General features: G+C 39.6%; 1 long non-coding RNA gene across 1 annotated transcript in view; it reads left to right on the top strand.

Moving 5' to 3' along the window:
• The window catches only part of LOC310761283, a 46886-nt gene extending 38667 nt beyond the window's left edge, over positions 1 to 8219 (top strand). Inside the window, exon 4 of the long non-coding RNA XR_014547319.1 lies at positions 8163 to 8219. This is a non-coding gene — a long non-coding RNA (uncharacterized lncRNA). The remainder of the gene's footprint in view (positions 1 to 8162) is intronic.
• Positions 8220 to 17561: the final 9342 nt, after the last annotated feature.

Raw genomic sequence — 17561 nt, 5'->3', positions numbered from 1 at the left:
TCTTTGGGTCAAGCAGCTCTGGGGTAGCCTGTGAAGCCTCCGCAGGGCAGCGGGGAGCCTTCATCCTGCTGCCCTGGGGAGGCTTCGTGCGGCTATCCCTGGCTTTTGTGGGAGGTGGGGGAAGGGACAGAGCGAGGCTCTCTCACTTCCCCCACCTCCCGCAAAAGCCCCCAAGAGCCACATTTTTTTTCTTGAATTCCCCCCCCCTCAAAAAAAAATAGGTGCACCTTATGGAGCGAAAAATACGGTATATTAATGAGACAATCCAAAGACAGCCAAATGGTGGCAGGACAAGGTTGAACCACTGCTGCACCTGCCAACCCATTGCTCACCCTGGCCAGGGTGGGAAGTGAGTGGAAGCAAACTGCTGTACCAGCATGGAGCTGGTGCAGCGATTGCACCTAGCTCAGACCTGATGCCATCAAGTGACAGCAGTGGAGGCAGCTAAGATACCGATGGCTCCCAAAGCCAGCTTAATCTCTCCCTACCCCAGTACTTCCCTGTTTTGAAGCTTCCTGCAAGCGGAGGCCAGTGGAGGCTGGTGGGGCTTGGCACAGGGCCACTTTGGTGCAAAGGGGGCTTGGATTGTAGCCTCATGTACTCTCATTAATATTGTCATATTTTGCATGATTAATATATCACCTGTGTTTTTGGTTCTTAATCATTTTATTGCTTTATATTATGTTTTAATTCTTTTTGTTTTGTGAGATGCCCAGAGAAATTATATTATGGGGTGGCGATATAAATTCATCTAATAAACAAGATGTCATTTGACTGTTCACCACCCACAGCCATTCCACCTGACTGCATCAGAAGGAAAAGTGAGTCAGCCAGACTCCTTCCATCAGTTTGGACCATATGTCTCCTCTTCTCTACAGTACCTGAATTTGCTTCCTTTCCTTTCCCCTTCCTAACCTACTTCTTTTAAGCCATTTATTTGTCGATTGTCTCAAGGGCATTCTAAGAACTGGGAAAATATAGGGGGAGGGAGAGATTTGGGGCATGTAATTTCAGATTTCTGACATTCCCAGATGAGGATGGGTAAGTGCAGCAGACAGAATGAACTGAGGACACAATCCTCTCACATGAAATTCTGATTCTCAGTTGGGTTTGTGGTTGCTCCTCTCTTTCCCCAATAGGTATTGCTGGGCTCGCTGTTGTTGTCAGTTAATGATATTGTTCCCTGCCAGCCCTTGTTATGGATGAGTGAGATATTTATCTCACAGACCTACGGTACAAACTGAAAGCACTGTAACTCAACTGCTGTGCCACTGTGGCAAGTTTGCTAGGCTATGTCATAAACTGTCTTTCAAAAATTTGGGATCTGATCCCATGTGAATTACCTTTCGGTCCCATTGACATTGGTGAAACTCTACATTCTTAACTCCCAAGTATTTTAGCTGAGTAGTAAATTGTGCTGTCAATCTATTTCATGGAAGAGTATTGGTGAAGAGAAATGGATTCAATAGCAAACTGGAGCTTACACAAGGAACACAGATGTTCTTGAAATTTTTTTTACATTACCTCTGAGTCTTCAAAGTACAGCCATGATTCCACATACGCACTTTGTTCTACTCACGATTAAACACATATGGTAACAAAAGGTATTAGGATTTTTTTCCTGACATAGGAAATCATACTCTGCTTTTCTATTGCGGTAATAACAACTGGTCTCAAGGGTATGAAGATTGCTTGGCTTAGACACTAACCAGATGCAGTGATATCAAGCCCAGAAAACACACTGGAGTAGTATTGCCAAAATGCTCAACAATGGGTTTTAGGTAATGCAATATATATGCAATGTGTGTTAAAATGCTGGAGTCTCTATGATGCAGGCATTGTTTAGACACTTTGAGGAAATGATAAGATTGTATCTAACTGAATTACAGAAATTATGTGGGAAAACAGTTGGGGAAAAGTGGTTTTATTCACATGGAACCATGGAGTCTCATTTAAAATGGCTACATGGTACATTCTGCTATTCATCAGAAGGATATTCTGCTATTGTCAGATGCAGAATATTAATATTTTTTTCTAAAACAATTTCATAGATCATTTACATCAGAGAGAGAGCCAGTGGGGCCAGATGGTCCAACAGAAGCAATTAATCATGTTACCATTTGAGCACAGGTCAGATTTTAGTTTCCTTACTGTTCCAACAAAACTCCTAGGAATGAAAGACCCTGGGTTGGCCCATATGCCTACTCAGATGACATGGTTAGCTGATTCTGCTTACCTAACCTATGGATGGTCATGTCACTGCTCACAAGAATATATACAGTGAAGGGAGAGGCAGTGCTGAGGTTGGTGTGGTGCAAACACACCGGCTGAGACAATCCAGTGCTCTTGCTGGTGTGTTTGCATTGTGCTGACCTCATCAAAACATCTCCCTTCACCCTCCCAGTAAGCAGCAGTGATGTGACCAACCAGAGGTCAGGTGAGCAGGTCAGCCACTAGTGGTTTACTCTCTTCCTTGCTTACCACTTTCTTTCTTCCTTTGCAATAACACACCCCCACACACATACAATCTTTCTTCCAATGTGGGACCCAAAGTGGTAAACATGTCATTCTCAGATGGCTTTCCATGTAAGAACAGACCAGATCCAGATCTGCTTATCTCAAGCAGGGTTCTGGCCCCCTGCGTCTTCAAAGAGTACTGTGGACAGTACTCACAACAAAAGTCCCCCCCCTCTCTAGTCAATCACCACATACACAAGTCAAAATTTTGCTCATTATTGACACATCCATGTTCACAAATGAGCAAATAAAATGGTGGTGTGTGACCAAGTTCACTAGCATGCATAGATTCTGTAGCAGCTGGGATGGTGGGGCAGAGCTACTGAGCTGCCTTCCCGAAACTGGTGGCACTGTAACTTACCTGGATGGGAAGGGGGTGCAGAGGAGCAGCAAAATATGAAAATAGGATTTCTAATATTCTCTGTCTTGTCATAAGGTGCTTTTACAGAGTTGTTTACTCTGGACTCAGTGCAACTCATATACTGTATGCCAGTTTTTCTCAGTTCAGAATCCACATGGTATCACCCTCATCAAAATGCATTCCATATTTCGCCTCCTGCCCTAAATTTAATCTAGATTCACCATTTCCACAGGTTTCTTTCTTTCTTAATTGGCTTTTCCGTGGAAATGGGAAATCTGGATTATTTGGGCAAATAATAAGTGGCAGCACTTTGGTAAGGATGTCACTGTGCTGATGCAGTGATAAATGGCCTTGTGGAAGTTCCCAAATGCTCATAACTGCAGTTGTATTGACTGATATTTCTGAAGGCATTGTGTGGTGCAGTTCTATCATAACTCTGCATGAGAATTACAATAAAAATGCAAACTTATAAGAAGAAAAACTGTGTTATCAGTCAAGAATCACCAAACCCAAAATATTTCTGTTGGTGCAAACCCCCCCCCAAAAAAAACCACCATTGCATATCTAGTCTACATAATTTATTTTCAGACCACCTTGCATTTCTACCTCTCAGAGTCTGAATCCATGAAAAGTTTATTATTATTATTCTTTCTGTTTCCTGAGGCAATACAATTTTCTCTTCACACCACCAAATGTAGCTTTTAATTAAATCAAGACCTCAAGCAGAGAAATAACACTAGACACGTGTAAACTATTTGAATGGCAAATGCAAGTGTTCTGTACTTTCCATTTGCTGCTGGTTGAGGAAAAACAACAACACTTTCCTTTTAAATGCTGGCAATGCACATCCCTCCATATGCATAATGTGCAAAAGTAAAAGCCACATATGTCTGGGTTCAATAGGTCTGAGCTCACTTTTTTTGTGGCAGAGCCAAGCCACATATACGTGAAATACAATGTGTACAGATTTTTGCCCAGTATTGATTCCAGCCGTAGGGTAATGATACTTATAAAACTGTAGCTGTCTAATAAGAAATGTATTAAGAACCCTTTCTAGGTTCCCGCATGGTCATAGCAGCTCACAAATGTCTAAGCTTAAATCTACACCATACTTTTAGAAGGAAAATCCAGACAGCTAATTTTTTTTTCTGGCTGTAATGGAAATGTTTTAGCAATATATGCAAAACTGGTGTGTGTCCCAGTTTCAGAATGAAAAATTCAAAGGAAATCCAATTCTTCCATTCATTTCAGTCCAAATCATTAACTGTTTCATGTTGTATGACAGGAAAAGGAAATTTCAAGCCCAGGGGCCAAATGCCCGCCAGGTTTCACTATTCAGTCCCTAGAAGTCTCCTTAGGCCCACAACCCTCCCGAGCCCTGCGTCGACCATTTTTGCCTGACTGGAATGGGCCCTTTATGCTTCTTGCATAAGTGAGTTGAAACTATTGTACTGTACAAAGGTAAAATTTACATTCGTTGATCTTCCCACTTTTGCCTGTGGCCCCATCCTTCACTAGCATGTGGCCCTCGGGAGGTTGATCTGAATGGAATGTAGTCCTTAGGCCTAGAAAAGGCTTTCCTCTGGCACAAACCATGATCTCTCTCTGTGTTTGTGGGATTCTAGTATCTGAACTAACCACACCATCCCGCTTTCCTTCACCATCCCTGAAACCATTTACCACAACTTTTTGTGGTATAACTACCCGCAATGGTAACATAGGAAGCTCAGGGCAAGATACATACAAGGGCGTATTGCAATAGCAAGCCTTGAAGGTTTGAAGCCTTGATACAAATTGGCACTCATAGAGTATCACTTGGATGAGGTAAGTGGCTTTTTCTGCTCTCTTCCATTTCTTGAAAGGATAACACTGAACGTATGGTTGAGTGGCCTTAAGGAAGAGTGTGTTTAAGCTTTGTAGGACCAGTTTCTGAGGTAAGATGTCTAGGCAATAGAATCATTCTGCTCATAAAATGGGCAATCTGGAAACATCACCTGTCCAGCCTGATCCCATTTCCAATAATAGGTGAAGTCAAGACCCATTCTCCTTAAAAGAAGGGGGGAAAGGAACGTTGATTCATGTTTCCTCGACTCCTGTTTCCACTTTAATGTCTGAAGTGAGATTTCTGGATTTCACTTGGAAGTCATTTGTCCATTCCCCCCACCCCACCCTCATTTTTGCTTCTTAGTAATGTATTGTATAGTAGTTTATTTATTTATACTTAAGGTTATTTAGAAGCCAAATTTCCACCATAAATGCCCTCAGAGCTGTATCCATGATAATTAAAAGAATGAAACAAACATAAAACACATTTAAAATTAATTTATCAACACATCTGAAGTCTAAAACAACAGATTCATCAAGAATAAAACAGTGTGGACTAATCTTTAGAGTATGGCAAGATTTTCTAACTTATATAATTTAGCATGGGTTATTTATAAAAAGACAGGACATTTCTACCAGATTTTTTTCCCCATTTAAAAAAAAAAGGCTTTGTAGGACTGCATATGATTACGTTTGATCTGATATGGAACACAATTCTGCTATGATTACATTTGATCTTATATGGAACACAATTCTTCTATGAAGCCATGGCCTGGTTCACATACAATGCTAAACCAAATCATGGCTAAGTGTGAATGTGGGAGTGTGCAGGTTCTTACAGCAAAAATTGTGGCCATTTCACTCCTCCCCAGTCTTGTGGCTGTTTTCCTACTCAGAGCTAAGATGATTTGGCTTTGTGTTATACCTGAAACCAGGCTCATGGGTTCTCTCGCTCAAGACATATTATGAGCTGTAGCTTAGTTTTGTCCTTAGTTTACTGCTCTAAAGGCTACAAACCATGAGCCTGGGTTTGATGCATGGCTTAGTTCCTGGAAGCACAACAAAACTGAGGGAGAAGGAAAAACTGTCACAGTTTTTGCTATCGAGTACAAGCATGCTCACATGTTCATACTTCATCATGGTTAAAGATAAAAGATAAACATTATGTTCTGAGGTCCATAGCTACAATTCACTTTCCTTGTGTATCTTCAGATATCTGTCCTCGATTTCTTTATAAAAAAAGGGTTTAGTCGAATGAATGGATGAATTAAATGTCCTGCCAACTTAAAGACAGTAACATTGTGCCATTTCCATTCAATTAATTTCCTAAACATATTGTTGGAAGCAGAGCTGTACCAAGTATTGGCTACCCACGCCTGTACAAAAAACTGTCTGACTGCTAATTTAATCAGGAATTATTTTCCTTCAGGCCAGTCTGTGTGAATGTTGCTGGACACAGTAAGGACAAATACCAAACCGAGCCTTGAAACATATTGTTTCTGAAATGTATTACTGTCCTTTGTCTGTGTTCATTCAGGCTGGATGTTTTCCTGAGAAAATTTTCCTGCGCCTCCTTTTTTCCCAGGTCACTCATAGACCCATTGAGTTGTTTGACTTCCTGCTGGTGTGAGACAAATATCTGGGGAGTCCTTCCAATTGGAAACCATATTCTACATTACTCAACTTTTCTCCCACCCCCTCAGTCCCTTTCCTTAGGTCTACTGTCCAAGCAGTACTATAATTATGAGTACAGGGCAAACAAGCACTCCTTTTTAAAGTTAACAGGTTTATCCCTGTGGTTTCTGTCCATGGCTAACAGGCTCTCAGTATGGAACCAGTGAGCTATCCAGAGATATAGTTGCTGCTGAGTTATAATCATCACATAAGACCTGGAACATTAACCTATCCTGAAATGTTAGCAATGTCTAGATTTTGATCCACCACTATCACCTGTGGCCCAGAGGAAAGCTCTCGCAAGCTGTCAACTCACTTTGGCTTATGCACTAAGTTCTGTCACAGGTTTGGGACAGTATAAGATTAATCTGAAGGGGTTAGAGTTGATATGTAGACGTGCCATTAGATTTACTGCATAAGACTTGTTTCTTTACCCCAAAGCATGCCTGAAGGGCCGTTTCCCACTGTTCCCGGATCAATACCACAGAAGATGGCTGGGAACAAGTAGTGTCTCTGAAGAGAAGGGAGAATACTGTGGGGTCACTTCTATGCTCACCTCAGAAAGCCATGCTATTGTTCTAGATACATGATGGAGTCTCTGTGAGCCATGTGGGCTTGCTAAAGTGTTTAACCTAATCCCCTAAACCGGGGATTTCTGTCTACTATATGTCAGCTCCCTACAAAAGCACTTTTCTTCACTTTTACTCATTCAAAGAAGTAAGGCTGAACCTCCTTGCTGAGGTGCAATTGAAAATGCGGTGCAAATAGACCTCCAGAGGAATCTGGGTTGAGTGAATGGTAATGCCTTGTGCTGCTAATACAGCAGGATATTCCGCACAGTCTCCAACGCCACGTGCAAAGAGGTGATTTTGTTGGTTTCCCCTAATAGAGTCCTGACTAAGGAGGTGATTGCCTTTCAGGACAAACAGCTACAGCAACTATGGTGAAAGGTGATTAAAGAGTACCACACCGAGTCATGTTTTGGCCTTGATGTGGTGCCAGCTGGCATGGAAGCTGCAGAACAAACATTTGCTTCAACTTCTTCCCCTCCTGCTACTAAAATCTTATCAGTCTCTCTCTTTTTGCCTCAAGAAAGGCATTTTTGCAGATGTTTCAGGGAGGATACAATTAGCCCTTTTCTATTGTATTTGTAGGGACGTTAGGGCTTCTTTCCAGAATGAAATAACACTGCTTCTCTCAGGACTATTACTCAGCCAGAGAGAAGGGTGTTCTGCAGGAGCTTGTTTGATGGTTTTGCAAAAGGATGAATGAAACTGTTTAAAACAGAGCTGGGGCTGGGCACCCTCATGATTCAAGAGACCTCACATTGCAATTGGGCCATGCCACTCTCACAAAACAAATTGAGATCCATGTGACATCTTCTGTCTTTCCTTTTTCAAACTGCAGAAAGTCTGTCTTTTTCCAAACAGAAATGTAACCTCAATTGCCAGAGATGGAGCTGCCTGTAGAACTCTACTGTAATCTTTTTTAAAAAGATTGGGGTGGGTGGGGATGAAGTGGACAGAGGCATAAAGTTATCACAGCTCAGCGCATGTCCACTGTAACACTTATGGTACACATCATTTTATGACTTTGGTTATTATTATTATTTAAATAAATTATTTAATTTTAAAAATCCACACACAAATGATTAAACATGATTCTGGTAACCATCATTTTAGTGACATGGTTCATGACAGTGACTGGAAAGCATGTTTTAGAAAGAAAAGGAAGGAAAGAAAGAAAGAAAGGTGAATCATAATGGTGTAATACTTGTCTTTCATAGGAAAGTTGCCTCACAGGCAGTAGCTGAAGAGTGAAACCATGGAAGACCCAGAAGAAAAGCAGGGAATCTGTTATTTCATTTCCTGATAGTACACTTTAATGTGACTGAACCATACAAACCTTCTGTCACTTGCTTCAAAAACCTCTTTGGGTTATAAAGCAGGATACATGTGTGCTAAATAAATTAATAAAATGTCTTGCTATCACAGTTACTGAAAGACAATGGATGCTGATTTCCCTTCTTGCATTGTAGAAACAAGATGCCCATTGGTGCTTGTGAATGTGATGGAATGTGGATTGTGAAACCTGTTTTCTGGATCTTACATACTCTACAAAGTCATGTGCAAGACTTGGATCTATAAATGTTACCATAATAGACTGCAAAAGAGGTGGTTTAATAAAAGCAAATTGAAGTTGTGGCTTACGCTTTAAGGCAGCCAAGCCAGGTGATTCCCTTTTGGCATGCTTTGATTGCAAAACTGTATGCATTTTTTATTGTAAAGAAATGTTATAAAGGTGTCATAACCACTTCCAAAATATTATGAGTGCTGGCTGCAAGCTACTGAGGTGTTTCTCAAGACTGTGAGTGAGATTTTCTCTAAAATTCAGTCAGGATTTTGTTCAGTTGGGATATTGTTTATTCTTTTTAAAAAACCAAAAACTGTGCTTAAATTGGATGCTTATACTTTGAAGGAAAAGCAGCCACATGGGACCTGATCTGAAAAGCATTCTTTTTTAAAAAATCATTTTTAATTTTTAACAGTGTTCTATGCATTTAAATCATTTTCAATTTTTACACCCCCACCCCCTGGTTTACAATATTTATCTGTTCTTTCTGCTGCATCTAATTCCATTTTTCAAATTCATTTTATATCCATTTTTAACTTTAGCCTTATTACATTATAACAATCCTGCTAACGTTTTTAATATCTACAGTGATATTTAAGGTGCTCTATGAAATTTCCCCACTCTTTACTGAATTTCTTATCATACTGGTATCTGATCTTCACAGTCGTTTTTGCCATTTTGGCATACTCCATCATCTTGGTTATCCATTCTTCTTTGGTTGGGACTTTCTCTTCTTTCCATCTCTGGGCAAAAAAGCGTTCTTGCAGCTGTAGACGCATACATAAGCAGTCTTTTCAAGTTCTTTGGTATTTCATCTCCAATTATTCCTAATAAGAAAACTTCTGGGTTTTTTGACAAAAGTTATAGTAAATATTTTTTCCCAATTCATTATATATCATTTCCCAGAATTCTTTTGTTATTTTGCATGTCCTCCACATGTGGTAGAATGTACTTTCTTTTTCCTTACACTTCCAGCATAAATTGGGAGTGTTTCTATACATTTTTGCTAATCTTATAGGCAGTGTTTTTTTTTCTTAAAAAAATGTTTGGGGGTACTCTCATTTTCCTACTCATATTGAAATACTGACCCTCAATGAGGCCAAACTTAGATTCACAAAATGTTCAGGGGCATGCGTACCCCCGCATACCCCCAGAAAAAAAGCACTGCTTATAGGAGTCAAGTCCCAATGATACATCATTTTCATATAGTTCTCTTTCAATGTACACCAAGCTGATCTGAAAAACATTCTTGATCCAGAAATTGGGGGGGGGGGCATATTGCTGTTTTCCTCTATAAATAAAGGTAGCCAGTTTAAGCCATTTCATAATATGTAGGTTTTGGGTTTTCAAGTTGCTTTGTATCCAGGGTGAGGGCCAAATGTAGCCCTTTGGATCTTTCCAGCCAGCCATGGCAGACCCTGCTCCATGCCCATTTGGAATACTTCTGCCTGGCTGAAATTAATTCTTCAACTGATAATGCCTCTTGTTTGCTTGGAGTTATGTTTGCTTACAAACCTCTAAGCTTTACCAGAGTTGCTTCATTGGCATTTGGCCCCATGAGGCAATGTGGCCCTAAGGCTGAAAAACATTTTCCCACCCCTCTTTTACATCTTCATTTGGGGCTACGTTGTATATCAAACTGCAAGACAACACCAGGCTGTCAAATTTCAAGATAAGGGGGCTTTGAATCCTTGTGAGCTTTTGTTACAGCCAAATAAAATTCATTCATTTATTTAACGACAATTATACACCACTTGGTTGTAAAAAGAAAAGAAAACCCCCTCTAAGTGGTTTACAACTTTGTAAAATAAACATTAAAAGCAACCAACAACAACAACAAAAACAACAACCCAGAAGTGATATAAAAGCAGGAAGAAATTTGTACTCGCCTTGTTCCACTCTCATCCATCAGAGTGTTTTGGAAATTTTCTGTTTTCAAATATAGCAATTGTGAATGCTTATTATCTATAAAGAAAAGCCTGACTATTTCTTTATGGTTTATCCCTATTTGCCCCTATATGCATTTTTCATGGTGTGCAATTAGTTTTCAAGCAAAATTTGTCCACCTACTGGATAAGTGTACCTGCCTCAAGTGGCAAGTTCCTGTCAAAATGGTGGCTCTTTGCCCAGGGAAACAAATTAGTCTTATTTCTTCTCAAGAAATCTGGAGAGTTTTCAAGCATTCATTAGTCTGCCTATCCTTTGAATAGCTCTGGCTCTAATTCTCTTACTCTCTAGACAGGACATAGAAACCCTAGAATGATTTGGTTTAATTTAATGAACTCCTGGAGAGGTGAAACAGTTGCCCTCAGTCCCATCTGGTTTCAGGGTAATGAAGGAAGAAATCTGACTAGGGATTCCATCTTCAGACAGCTAGAATGTAGCAGTCCTCTCAAATGTTACTGGTTTTCTAGTTAAAGTAACACTGTTTTGATTTGGAAAACTGACCATAATATAACATTGTTCAAATGTGATACATTCACCAATTACTATAAATAAGACAGAGAAGAAGAATATGGGCAGCTTTGAATGGGAAAAGATAGGTCAAAGTTGTTCTTTTTTATTTCATTAATTCATCCAATCAATCAATGCTTTTTCTGGGGGGACACATACCCCTAAACATTTTGTGAATACAAATTTAATAAATACTACTACTACTACTAAAGAATAGCAGTCTAGAGTCATGGCCCAACTACCAAGAAGGCCTGATCTTTCATCACCACCTGCTTAACCTTTGCAGATGTGAACATCTTAAATGGGATTTATTCAGATGATGTCAGTGCATGTTCAGACCTGTGACTACACAAATGGTCCCTGAAAAGCCTGAGCTTTATAGGTTAAAATTAGTACTGTGCTGAAAAATTCTCCCACTTTTCTTTGTTTCTTTACCACTGGAAGTTATCAATGGGAGAGGACATTTTTTGGTAAAATTCTCATGGGTAGTGCAGAGCTTTCTTGTGCCTGCCTTGCTTTCAAAGTGGCCAAGATAAGCCTTCTTTCTGCAAATAATCTCTCTAGTGATCTGCACTCTGCAGCCTTCCTGGCTGCATGCCTTTACTTTTTTTTTTTTAAAAAAATAATCCACGTCATTTTCAGCTGCTGATTGTTGTTATTTTTCTTTTAAGTGAAACTTTCTTACTTTTAAAGAAATGAGTATAGAAAGTTTTTCTTAGAAGGTTAAAAAGAATGGACTTCCCATAAAAACAGCATCAGCAAGTGCACTGATGTCAAGCATAAGGTAGCTGGCCTGCCCAGCTTTCCCATGCTTGAAATTTATGGAATAACTCCTCCCATGCAACTTTTTCAGATTAGGAAGTGCAAGCAACCAGGGAGGCTGCAGAGTGCTGCACAAATGCTAAACTGAAAGAGAGAGGAAAAAACACACACCATCCATAGCCACCTTGCAACAGTAAAGTAAGTTCAACCTTTCATTCCCCAAATCCTAAAGACATTCTCAGGAAATTCTAAAGCATTCTGAGCATGAGTTAAAAAAATAAAGCCTCTTTCACAGGGAAGCAACACTTTTGAGAAATTAGAGGATAGGTTTTGGCAGAGGACTAATTAAAACCAACACTGAGTCATGCTTAGAAACTTACGTTAACCCAGGTAGGCTGTTTCAAAAGTGATGTTACAGGCAACTGTAACTATCAGCAATCTAGCAGCTATATTTTTTATATTTTAAAAAATCAAAGTTTGAGCCTTCAAAGCAGCCTCAAACATGACCCATTGCAGTAGAATACATACCAGCATGGTACCAGATTATGTATTTAGTGAGTACAGATCTCTGTTTCTCACTTCTCACTACTACTTTGGATGTTACAATGCAAATTCTGCTAACCACCTCCACACTCATTTCTCCATTCCAGGGCCAAGACTTGTATGTGATGTCTGAAGGTTTTGAGCATTGAGGTATGTGAGCTGTAGACATGACTTCGGCCTCTGCAATTTTCTTGTAGAGATCATTTCCAGACATAACAAGCAAGATCACCAGTCGGTTGCAGAAGAGACATCACAGAACGTCAATGTCTCATGTTCAGAATGTCAGAAGCCGCTCTCAGTCTCCAGTGGGATTAGCAACAACCTAGCTGGCAAGATTGCTTAAAGAGGAACAAAAACAAAGCCCCTTTGCATAGTTATAGCCTAGCGTCTCTGCCCTGTAATGTGAAACACAGTAATGTGTATTTATTACAAAATTGTTTAAACTTCCAGAGTTTATTAAACATAAATATATAATATTACCAAGACATTATTTTGAAATGTTAATTATACCTTCTTTACGATTTCCCCGGGTGGCCCTGGTTACATTAATGTTAGGGGCAAAACAAAGAAGTTAAAATCTAAAGAGCGCTTATTGCTACAAGTAACAGCATGACAAGAAACCTGCCTATCACCAGAATGAAGTTCATTCTACACCCTAGGCAATGGATGTTAGGCTATCAAAGGGCAGAGTTCTATTGAGATGAGATTTTAAGTATAACAAATTGTCTGTCGACAGGCTGAAATGCCACACAGGGATAGACTGTCCATTCAAAGAGCAGAAACCTCACTTCTCTGACACATAAATGGGGAAAATGTCCATATAACATGCCTCTTTGATTCAAGTTTGTATCCCTAAGCAGGGAACCCGATGCATGTACATCCATATGTACTTACAACATTTGTTTGGGAAGGGTTGTAGCTCCGAGATAGAATAACTGCATTGCATGCATAAGATCCCAGGTTTAATCCCTGCCATCTCCAGGTAGGCCCTGCCTGAAACCCTGGGGAGTTGCTGCTGAGCCAGGTGGACCCAAGTGTCTCACTCAATAGATGGCAGTTCCCTTTATACCTAGGCTCCCTTCAAATCGACACCATGGAGTGGCATATTGGTGTCTAGGAAGCAGCAAGCTACACCATCCAGAAACCCTATTACACATTCGGTACTCATTGGTACCAAATGACTGAACAGAGCTATTGATAACTGTTTTGATGGTGTGACCACACTTGGAATACTGTAGACTATTCTGGTCACCTCACCTCAAAAAGGATATTGTAGAGTTGGGAAAGGGCAAGCAAAATATTAGAGAAGATGGATCAATGTTTGCAGCATTTAGGACTTTTTAGTTTAGGGAAAAGGCACGTGAGAGGTGGCATGATAGAAGTTTATAAAATTATGTCTGACATGGAGAAAATGTACAATGGTACCTCGGGTTAAGTGCTTAATTCGTTCTGGAAGTTGGTTCTTAACCTGAAACTGTTCTTAACCTGAAGCACCACTTTAGCTAATGGGGCCTCCCGCTGCTGCCGCACCACCAGAGCACTATTTCTGTTCTCATCCTGAAGCAAAGTTCTTAACCCGAGGTACTATTTCTGGGTTAGCGGAGTCTGTAACCTGAGGCGTCTGTAACCTGAAGCATATGTAACCCGAGGTACGACTGTATAGAGAAAAGTTTCACTTCTGGGCATCCAATGATGCTGAATGTTGGAAGATTCAAGAAAGTCAAAAGAAAGTACTTCTTACCACATTGCATGGAATTTGCTCCCTCAAGAGGATTAGACAAATTCATGTAGGATAAGACTATGAATGGCTGCTAACCATGTAGCTGTATTCTACCTCCACTGTCAAAGGCAGTATGCTTCTGAACACCAGTTTCTCAAAGCCACAGGATAGGAGAGTGCTGGGCTCAGGTCCAAGCATCTGGTTGGCCATTGTGAGAATAGGATGCTGAACTAGATGGGCTGTTGGCTTGATCCAGCAGGCTCCTTTTGTGTGTGTGTGTGTGTGTGTGTGTGTGTGTGTAAAAGCATCCTAGAGCAATGGGGACTCCATGGCATTCAATATGTTGTTCAACTTCAACTCCTGTCAGCATGATTCAAGATGGTTAAACTACCTGAGAGTAGTATCAATCATCTCAGAGTACTTTGGACATCAACGTGGGCTAATGACAGCCTGCTGGGCAAGAATTTGAAATCATGGCCCACAAAAAAAGTGATATTAGTTGAGATGCAAGCTGGGAATCTTCAGCCTAAAAGATTGATAAGGTTTGACTTCATAATTGTTGCAATCTACCATAGTTAGTCATGTTGACACCACACTCTTGCATCAGTTGACAAGATGAGACGAGACACAATAGCTACAAACTGTGAGGCCAGATTATTTGCATGATAGACTACACTAAAAATAGGAAGCAGAAGGAAATCTAACAAGCAGTGTTGACAATGGTCATGGTGGGAAGAAGTTTTGTAGTTTGACTCTTACCAATTAATATTTAATTCCATGCCTCAGAAAATATAATCAAAGTTTTAATGCGTTCCAAATTGGTTTGGCTTGGAAGACTGTTGTGTGGTTTAAACACTAGCATGACTGTAAACACAAAGCAACGATGAACCATACTATGAGGAATTGGAAAAAGCTGTGTACTGGGATACCAGCGAGTTTTCTGTTTACTGCCTTCTCTAGATTCCTTTTTTTAAAAAAAGATAAACAAATCCAGACATAGATCAGTCCCTTAGGTCTGTTTCTTGCACATAACAGAATGCAGGGAGCTGCCTTTTACACATAGATTTCTTTATTACTATTCTGTAGCATTTCAAATCCACAGAAGAGATAAACAGAGCAACAAATACTTAACCAGTTCAAAGTAAAAGCCTGTGCACTCTATCTGGGGTGACATTTGAGGCTGCTTCGGAATATACATTGAATGCAAAAAGCTGTAGCTAGAATGTAATTAAAGCACCTTACATGTGATGACAATGTGTGTGAGGAGCTGCATTGCCTAGGGATATACTACCTAGGTAGGTGCAAGTCTCTTGAACTGATTTACAAAGTCCTATTTTGGGACCAGATTCTCTAAGGGAGCACCCTCTTCCATATCACCTGGATTAGACAATGAGTTCAGCAAGAGAGGGCCTGTCTTTTGTGGCACTCTCTCTATGGGACTAACTACCTCTGAGTTATGAAAGGTATTGATACTGATAATATTTCAGCACCTTCTGAAAACTCATTTTTTAGCAAACTTTTTCTGAAAGTTAGTATCAGTTGATTCTAAATTTGTTGTGGTGTGTTACTGCTGTTTTTTAAAAAATCATAATTGTATGATTTTTATGTATGCTGGTTTTAATTGTGATATATTTCTTCATTTATTTAACAAAATGTTTATGTTCTGCAATGTCATAAAAATAGAAGAGTATAACAAATATCTGTAGTATAAAGCCACATTTAAAAAAACAAAACCACAGTTCACCAGCTAACTGTGACAGAAATATACCTTACTGTGCAATCTGCATAAGCCAAACAGCATAGAAAAGTTATCAGCAAACATTTAAAAATTAATGCTGAAGTCACCTGCTGAATATCTATTGGCAGGGTATTCCACAAGACCGGGCCAATAACAATGAAGGATCAGTTTCGTGTTAACATTAGATGAGCCTCACCAATTTGGAGGACAACATAGTTGTTCCTACATGTGATATCAGTGCTATTTTGTTGTATGTTGTAGACCACTTTGGGAATTTAAAGAAAAGCAGTATAAAAATAGTTAGTTAGTTAGTTTGAATGAATGCTTTAGAAATTGCAGTCTAAAAGAATAAAACAAGAAAAATACTCTTAGTGGCACATTCTCAGATAGATAGATAGATAGATAGATAGATAGATAGATAGATAGATATTTCTATCTAAAAACCATTGTCTTTGACTTCAGTGAGGCTTACTCCCAGGTAAGTAAATGTAGCTTTGAAGGAAAATATATAAAGCCACACTAAAATGCAATAACAGAATACTAGGTACAAAACCAAATCTGGAAGCCATGTCTCATATGAGCCCAGCAGTGATAACTCATGCCCTCCAGTGGCTTTACAGATCCCTGAAACCATGATCTACTTCTACCATTGGAGGCAGTATGGTTCTGAATATCAGTTGTTACAAATCACAGCTGAGGAGAGTGCTATTATGCTCAGATTCTGCTTGCAGAATTTCCATGGGTGTCTGGATGGCCACTGTGAGAACAGAATGCAGGACTAGATGGGCCTTCTTATGGTCTTATGAACCATAAAGTCATCAAAATGCTTGACCTCAATAAGAAGACGACATGTGATGCTTTTTTCCTGTGCATACTTTAGCAACAGTTATCCATCACTACATGTCAGGAAGTAAAACAACCTACCTGAAAATTCCAGAGAGAACATCAATCCATCACCTAACTATCATCTTGTTTATGGAAGCACAGAGCATTAAGTCAGCCTTGACTCAATTTTGGCAATGTGAAAATAGTCTTTAGGCTTGAACTTTGCCATAAGTGGCCAGATTCTCCTCACATTCAGAGAAAATCCAGTGGGGTCAAAGGGGCTGCTTAGTGATTTAAGAATATATACCAAATGCCCATTCTTGTGATTTGTGATCCACAGTAGGCGACTGATCATGTATGTGATTTCCAATGAAACTCTGACCACTAAATCATTTTGTTACTCTTTTTTATTTTACTTTGTAGCTGTTGAGCATCTCTTTCAACCTGGGCAGAGTGTTCCTTCATTAAATTTCCTCAGTATATGAACTACATACAGACATTCAGTCCAGATCAAAACAATCATAAAACAATGTCTTTGTAGTCTCTACCAAACTGTTTTAATATTTATTCTTTGATATCCATTTTTCCGAAAGCTGCACACTCCCACGTGCTGATAGATATAAATGTAATTTCCTTCTAAATTTCTTCCTTTGTTTCCAAGATCTGAAGAAAAATATTTTAAGACTTTTTATAACAGAACTTGAAAAGAAGATTGCATCAGTCAGGACATAGTATGATATTTCAAATAAGGCAGTATAAATTGTGCATATGTTGATTTTACAGATGGTGCCTACAAAAGGTGCCAATTAGTTTGGAAGGCTACATGGAATTTTTGGAGATGGCACAATTGACTGATTTCAACAGACACACAATGTTGTTCATTTGTATTTCTTTATCTGTTTGGAGTACTATAGAGGGGCAGTCTTAATCCTACCCTACAAGCCCATCACACAGAACTATCTAACCAGCCTGGTTGCATGTATCTGGCTGGCTTACAGCACTCAATATTT

Source organism: Podarcis filfolensis (assembly GCF_964270895.1).
Source record: "Podarcis filfolensis genome assembly, chromosome: 4".
In the NCBI taxonomy this organism is placed as follows: Eukaryota; Metazoa; Chordata; class Lepidosauria; order Squamata; family Lacertidae; genus Podarcis; species Podarcis filfolensis.
Note: the sequence above shows the minus strand (reverse complement) of the source record. Positions and strands in the feature narration are given on the sequence as shown.